This window comes from Calidris pugnax, unplaced genomic scaffold (genome assembly GCF_001431845.1).
Source record: "Calidris pugnax isolate Ruff unplaced genomic scaffold, ASM143184v1 scaffold757, whole genome shotgun sequence".
Classification (NCBI taxonomy): Eukaryota; Metazoa; Chordata; class Aves; order Charadriiformes; family Scolopacidae; genus Calidris; species Calidris pugnax.
The window spans coordinates 109,624-115,750 of record NW_015092182.1 but is presented as its reverse complement, the minus strand read 5'-3'; positions in this window follow the sequence as shown (position 1 = coordinate 115,750).

Genomic DNA, 6,127 nt, shown 5'->3' with positions numbered 1-6,127 from the left:
ACAAGGAGGGCATGAAGCACAGTGGAAACCTGCCCAACCGCCCCATCTGAGATGCCGTGTCGTGCAGATAGACCCCCTCAGACCTGCCGCTCGTGGCATTTTCTGGGAATGCCACACTTTGGTGACGACACGCTCTGGGAACGAGGAACCACCAACGGTTTTTTGCTGGAAAGAGGTTGGATGGGGAAAGCCCCTCCTGTGCGGGGCTGGGAAGAGAGCCAGCCATGGGGAAGAAGGGAAGGGGGGGTCCTGAAGGCAAAGCAAATGCTGGGGGGTTTTTCAGGTGAGCACAAACCCAAAAAATAAATTCGCAAATTTTCAATTGAGCTCACCCTGAAACATAAAAATCACCTGCTGAGGGGTGGGGAAGAGCCAGATTGAAACTCAGGGTAGTTTTTGAGTGGAAAGAAATGCCTTTCCAAACCGGAAAAACGAAGCCCCAGGCCGGGAGGGGTTTCTCTGAAGCACAACGAGGAGCATTTCTGCAAAGCAGAACAATTTCCATGGCCCATGGTGGGTGACACACACCTCAGAGTGTGGCCAGGCTGTAGGCGGCCCCATGTGCTGTGCCGCAGGGGCTGGGACAGAGATGGAGGGGGATGCTAAATGGTAGGAGAGCACTTGAAAGAGCCTGGGGCTCCTGGGGGAGCACAGGGCTTGATGCATCCATTTAGTAGAGATCTTGCATGGAGAGAGGGCCAATTCTCCCAAATCTGGGCTATTTACCCTTGTGGAAAACCCCTTTTTCCAGGTACAGGGAAAGTCAAACATAATTTATCCATCCCTGCTGATGCCTCCTGCTGGTGCAGCCTCTCCAGGAGCTTTTTGGGAGCCCCTGAGTGGCAGAACAGCTGCAAGAAATGCCTGGTTTTCTCTTGCCAACCTCCCAGATCCTTTGCTTCTGAGACCTGGAGTCATGTAATATCGATTAAAGAGTCAAGTCCGGTAAATTTTTGGACTCTTTTGCAAAACGGCAGCACCAGGGGGGGTCATCTCTCTCTGTTTGCATTTGAGCTTGGAGTTACTTTGGCAGGTCAAGGCCAGCCAGGCTGGTCAGCCATAGCCCTCCTCCGGATCCAAGGGTTATTTGGGGACCTGGTTGATCCTTGGAGGGAGTAGTAGGATCTTGCTGACCCCAAGGGCACCAGCAAAGGTAAAATAAATATACAGGGGACAGATTTATGAACGTTGACCCCACTCTCATCCCCCAAATTGAGCTGCAGCCTTCCAGAGGGTGACCAAAGTATGAATTTTAGTTCTTCTGAAGCATTAGGGGGTGGGAAGACCATGGGGTGTTCAGAGCTTGCACCCAGGCTCAAGCCATAGTCCTTGAGGAGGGGACGTGGGGTTGCAAGGATAAAAATAATGTATTAAAGCTTCCCCTCCTTTAAGCAACAGCTTGGTCGTGCCATGGTCTGGGATAGAAATGCCCATGTGTGACACAGGCTGGTTTGGTTAAAGTATGGGAAAGCTGACACTAGGCCTGGGAAAATCTATGAGGGAGGACTTCATGGAAGGAAACATCCGGATGCTGCTTGGGGAGGGCCAGGGCTGGACGACCGCTCTGGGAATCACCATCCGGCTCTTCCTGGGGTTTGCAGCCTCCTTGCCAAAATGGGTGTCCCCCCCCTCCACACCCAGTTGGAGATACCTCCCCAGAGAAGATGTGAAAACACCCCATTTGCCCCCAAACCTCTCATCTTTTCACCCAAAGGTGGTAGGAGGCTGAGGTGGTCCCAGCTGAGATGGTCCAAAAAGCAATGAATGGGGAAAGATTTACAGCAGTATTTCCCCAAGAGGTGAGAAAGAGGCTGTTCCTCATGGGAAACCAGGGAGATAATAATGTTAAAAATGGAGTTTTTGGAGCAGTGTCTGAATTCTGCTCTGAAGAGACACTGGGGCCAGAGGGGAGTGAGGAGAGGCAAGAAACACAAATCCTCAGCAAGCCCGGCTTGGCAGAGCTCTGCATTTGGGAAAGGGAAGAGAAAAGGCTCAGATATCCCAAAATCCTGAAAACAGCAGCTTTGCAAACTCCAGAGTTTCAGAGTTTTGTCCTTCTGGGTGTGTGAAGGTGCCTGAACCAACTCTGTAAACTCAATTATTTCCATTTTCCTGAGCCGAGGGGCAGGGACCTCCCATACTTTGGAAACCTGCTCCTCGTTTGGGGAAATACAAAATTACTGTGACTGTTTTCTCCAGGGCTGTCCAGCTCCACCGAGCTCCCTCCTTCCTTGGTGGCAAAACCCCAGCAGCAGTTCAAGCAACGAATATTGTTATTCCCAAACTTCATATTTCTAATAGAAATACCAGAGGTATTGGGAGAGATATCACCACTATATATGGGTTTGGGTGGGTTTTTTGAAGAATTGCAAACTGCACGCTCTTGTCTTCAATTTTATTGAGTGTCTTCCAGTTTGAAGTCAGGCTGGGTTTATTTTCCCGTAGATTTTTCTTACTGGGAGGTAATTTTGTGAAGCTCAAACGGAGTGGTGGGGCTAAGCACTCTCAGCAGCCCATTTCCCACCTGTTACTTTTCCCATTTAAAAATGAGCAAATGATCACAGGGCATCATTCCAGAGCTGGGGTTTTTAAGCTGGGACTTTAAAACAAGTGAAAATCACACATTTACACTATGTAAGTTGGCAACATGCACCTCATCTCCAAGAAATTGCACCCAAAATCACCCCAGCCCCAGCCCAGCAGCACGTCCCAGCTTCACGCTGTTGCTTGTGACTGTTGTTTTTTTTCTTTTTTTTTTTTTTAACGCTCTCGGAGGAGTCAGATTTTCCAAGCAGCCCTCTCCAATTTGGTCATTAGGACTTAAGGTTGTCCTTTTTTTTTTTTCTATTTTTTTTTTATGATGTTGTTGTTGTTTTGGGCAGGCTGGCAGCAGCACTGTGGCTTTTCTTAGTTCTCGGAGTGCACGCACGTCCGCGGGCGGGCAGATGCGTGCGCACATGCTGAGATTTATGAGTCTCAAAAGATGTTTCATAAAATATTTACAAAGTGGAGCTTCGAGCGTGAATGTTTGACTCGGCCACGAGCCGGCCACGGCTGTCAGGCCTCTGGGTGGCATGAGGGGGGAATATAAACAGATCTTTTTTTCCATTCCCAAAAAACCGCTATAAACCTTAGTGGTTCAAAAGCGTTTTAGCTTCTCTTCTTTTTTTCCACTCCGCCCCGCCCCGTTGTTCCCCACTGGCCGGTGCCAAGCCTGACAGAGCAGTGGGCAGCTCGCTGGCTTCACAAACGACTGCAGGAACTTGTACCCACTCTCATCATGGGCACGAGATAATTTCAGCCTATTTTTCAGTGAAAAAAATAATAATTATATTTTTCAGACAGACTGGGGTGGGGGTAGTGCTTTTAAAGGGCATTTCCCTCCATCCAGGACAACGATGCGTTGCATGTTAAATTCCCTAATGTGTCTTAAATGGGGGTAATGTGTCTTAAGACAGGGTAATATGTGTTCATTGGGGGTAGACTGTTCAGTGGGGTTCTCGTGTGTTAAACTGGGGGTGGGGGGAAGGGAGGCGTTAAAGGTGTGTTAAGTGGAGATAACGTGAATTAAGTCGGGGGAGCCCATGTTCAATGGAGGCAATGCACATCTAAAGCAGTCAACATCTGTTAAATGGGGTTAATGTGGGCTAAAATGGGGCTTAAAGAGCAGGTCCCTGGACAACCAGACCAGCTCAGGTGCGACCAGCTCTCCCTGGGCTCTGGCTTCTGTCCCCTGGGTAGCCACTGGAAACCAGTATCGGGGAGAAGAAGCTGGGGTGGGACTGGTCGGTAGCAGCTTTGGGGCCAACGCTTCCATTTTCCAAGCTTTCAAACCTGTTTCCGCCCTAAACTTGGCTGGGCCTTCAAATTGCATTATTTCAGCCCTAAGAAAATATTACCCACTGTAACCATCCTAATAAGAAGAGCAACAAACCTCCCCCCCCTGGCCAGTGCCTGCTGCTGCCTTTGAGATGTTTTCCCTATAAAATAAAATAAAATAAAATAAAATCTTTTTCTAATCTCAGCACCGCTTCCAGATGAGCAACTGAAACTTTTTTTCTGGCTGACCTTATCAAAACCCCGCATTTTTTTTTAAATGTGATTTTGCCAGAATTGGCACGTCTTCGAGCCAACCCAACTGGAAGTGCCTTTACAAGAAAGGGGCAAAGATTATTATTTCTGTGACTAAACCCACGCCGCCACCGACCCGGCCCTGGCCACATCTCGAACGATTGGTTTGAATAAATACAGGTTTTGCAGCAGATGAAAATGAAAGAAATGGGGCTCTTTGTGCAGGAAACCGGGAAATAAAGTCAAGCTCCTGCCATCCTTTGTCCGTCTCTGCTCTCCCAAAAGACAAGCCAAGTTTCCCATTTTCCTGGCCATCCCCATCCCCCTCGACTTTCTCTTACCCACAGGCAGCCGTGAAAGACAATAACTAGCGAGAAATCAATATAATCCTCCTTTTATTTTCACTTTGCCGTGAGTATGGAACAGCATCACACCCAAGTTTATGTTTGTTTAAAAAAAATATCATACTGCATTTTTTTCCCCCAACATTCAGAATAAATGGTACAAATGTAATAAATGTAAACTGCACTTGGCACCATTTGGCTCAATAAATAAAATTTAAAAAAAACAAAAGAGAGAGAGAGAAAGAACACATTACGTAGATGGCACACTATGGTATCTAAATAAATAACATAAGTTAACTTTGAATAAATATAGAGTATCTAAAATATAGATGCATTGCATCAACTTCTGCAGATGGTCGGTCAGAGCCGACAATCCCGGAATGGGTTTATCCGGATGGTGCTGAGCGGAGCTGTGGGGACCATGCGCTCCCACCCCGCTCCCACTGGAACAAATCTCCTTTTTTCTTTTCCCTTCCTCCCCCCGCCTTTTTTTTTTTTTTCCCTTTTTTTTTTTTTCCCCCCTCCTCTTTGGCCTCAAGTTTGAGACTACGCCTCGTTGAGCCCATACTGAAAACATGTGGCACCTTATTCAGGGAGTGGGGAGGGTGAGGATTTACATCCCGACAAAAAAACAATTCGCCTTGATAAATTGGGAAAGTGATTTCTTCCCAGCGAGTTTCTGGACCTGTTTAAGTAAGGAACGCTCCCTTTGCCAGTGCTTTCATCAAGTGGAAACAATGATGTTAGACCCGTTTCCCCCCATGCAGACACCAAACGGGGAGCAAGACCGTGTCAGCAAAGGGGACCCCGAACCCCTGGATGGGGGGTGGATCCGAGCCAGCGCTGGAGCTTCGGCTGCCCCCCGGCACCAACCGGCCTCACACAAACACCACACACGTATGTAGTGTGTGCAGCGAAATACAACGAACCATCCCATAGCTCACTGTCAGAGAGATGGAATAGCATAACACTCATATTTTGTGCTATCACAAGCACCGGGGTGGGTTTAAACATCTCCTCACCTTTCCAAGCTGCCTGAGTCTTTTCGAAGGCTGCAAAACACCCTCGTCTCCTGCAGAGCGACTGCTGCTGCAAAGAGCAGAATCTGTTCAACAGACAGGCACACTGCAAACCACTCGACCTCAGAACACCCCCCAACAGATGTTACACACTATTTATTATTATTAACAATAAATAACCCACGGGGGGATGAGGAAGGGGCCAGATGAGATTTCACTGTAGCTTTGAGCAGGGAATTTTCCATCCTTTTTTTGCCCTTTCTGCATTGTAGACATTCTTCCGGACAGCTCCGGCTCCAATTACAGCGGAGAGTGCTGTAGAAATGGAAAGCATCAGGGAAATATCGGCCTTTCTATTGGAACCACATTTCCCTGCCCGGCACAGGACGGCGACGGTGGGAGCAACACTGCTGCAGCGGAGCCCAAGGAGCTCGGAGATGACCCTGAGTGGGACGCAGGGAAGAAAGGACGCAAGGAAAAGCCCTGGCTGTGATGCACCTGGCAAAGCTTGAGACTTTGGGGGAGTTTTGCAGTTGCAAATCCCAGCTGCGCCCCAGCTGCAACCTGAAATAAGGCATCGCAGTGCACTCAGCTGCAGCAGACATCAGGCGCTTCCCTATCACCTCTGCACAGGCTGAGGCTCGGCTGCCAGCAGGGTGAAGAGAGAAAAAAAAAAAAAGGAGAAAAGAGAGA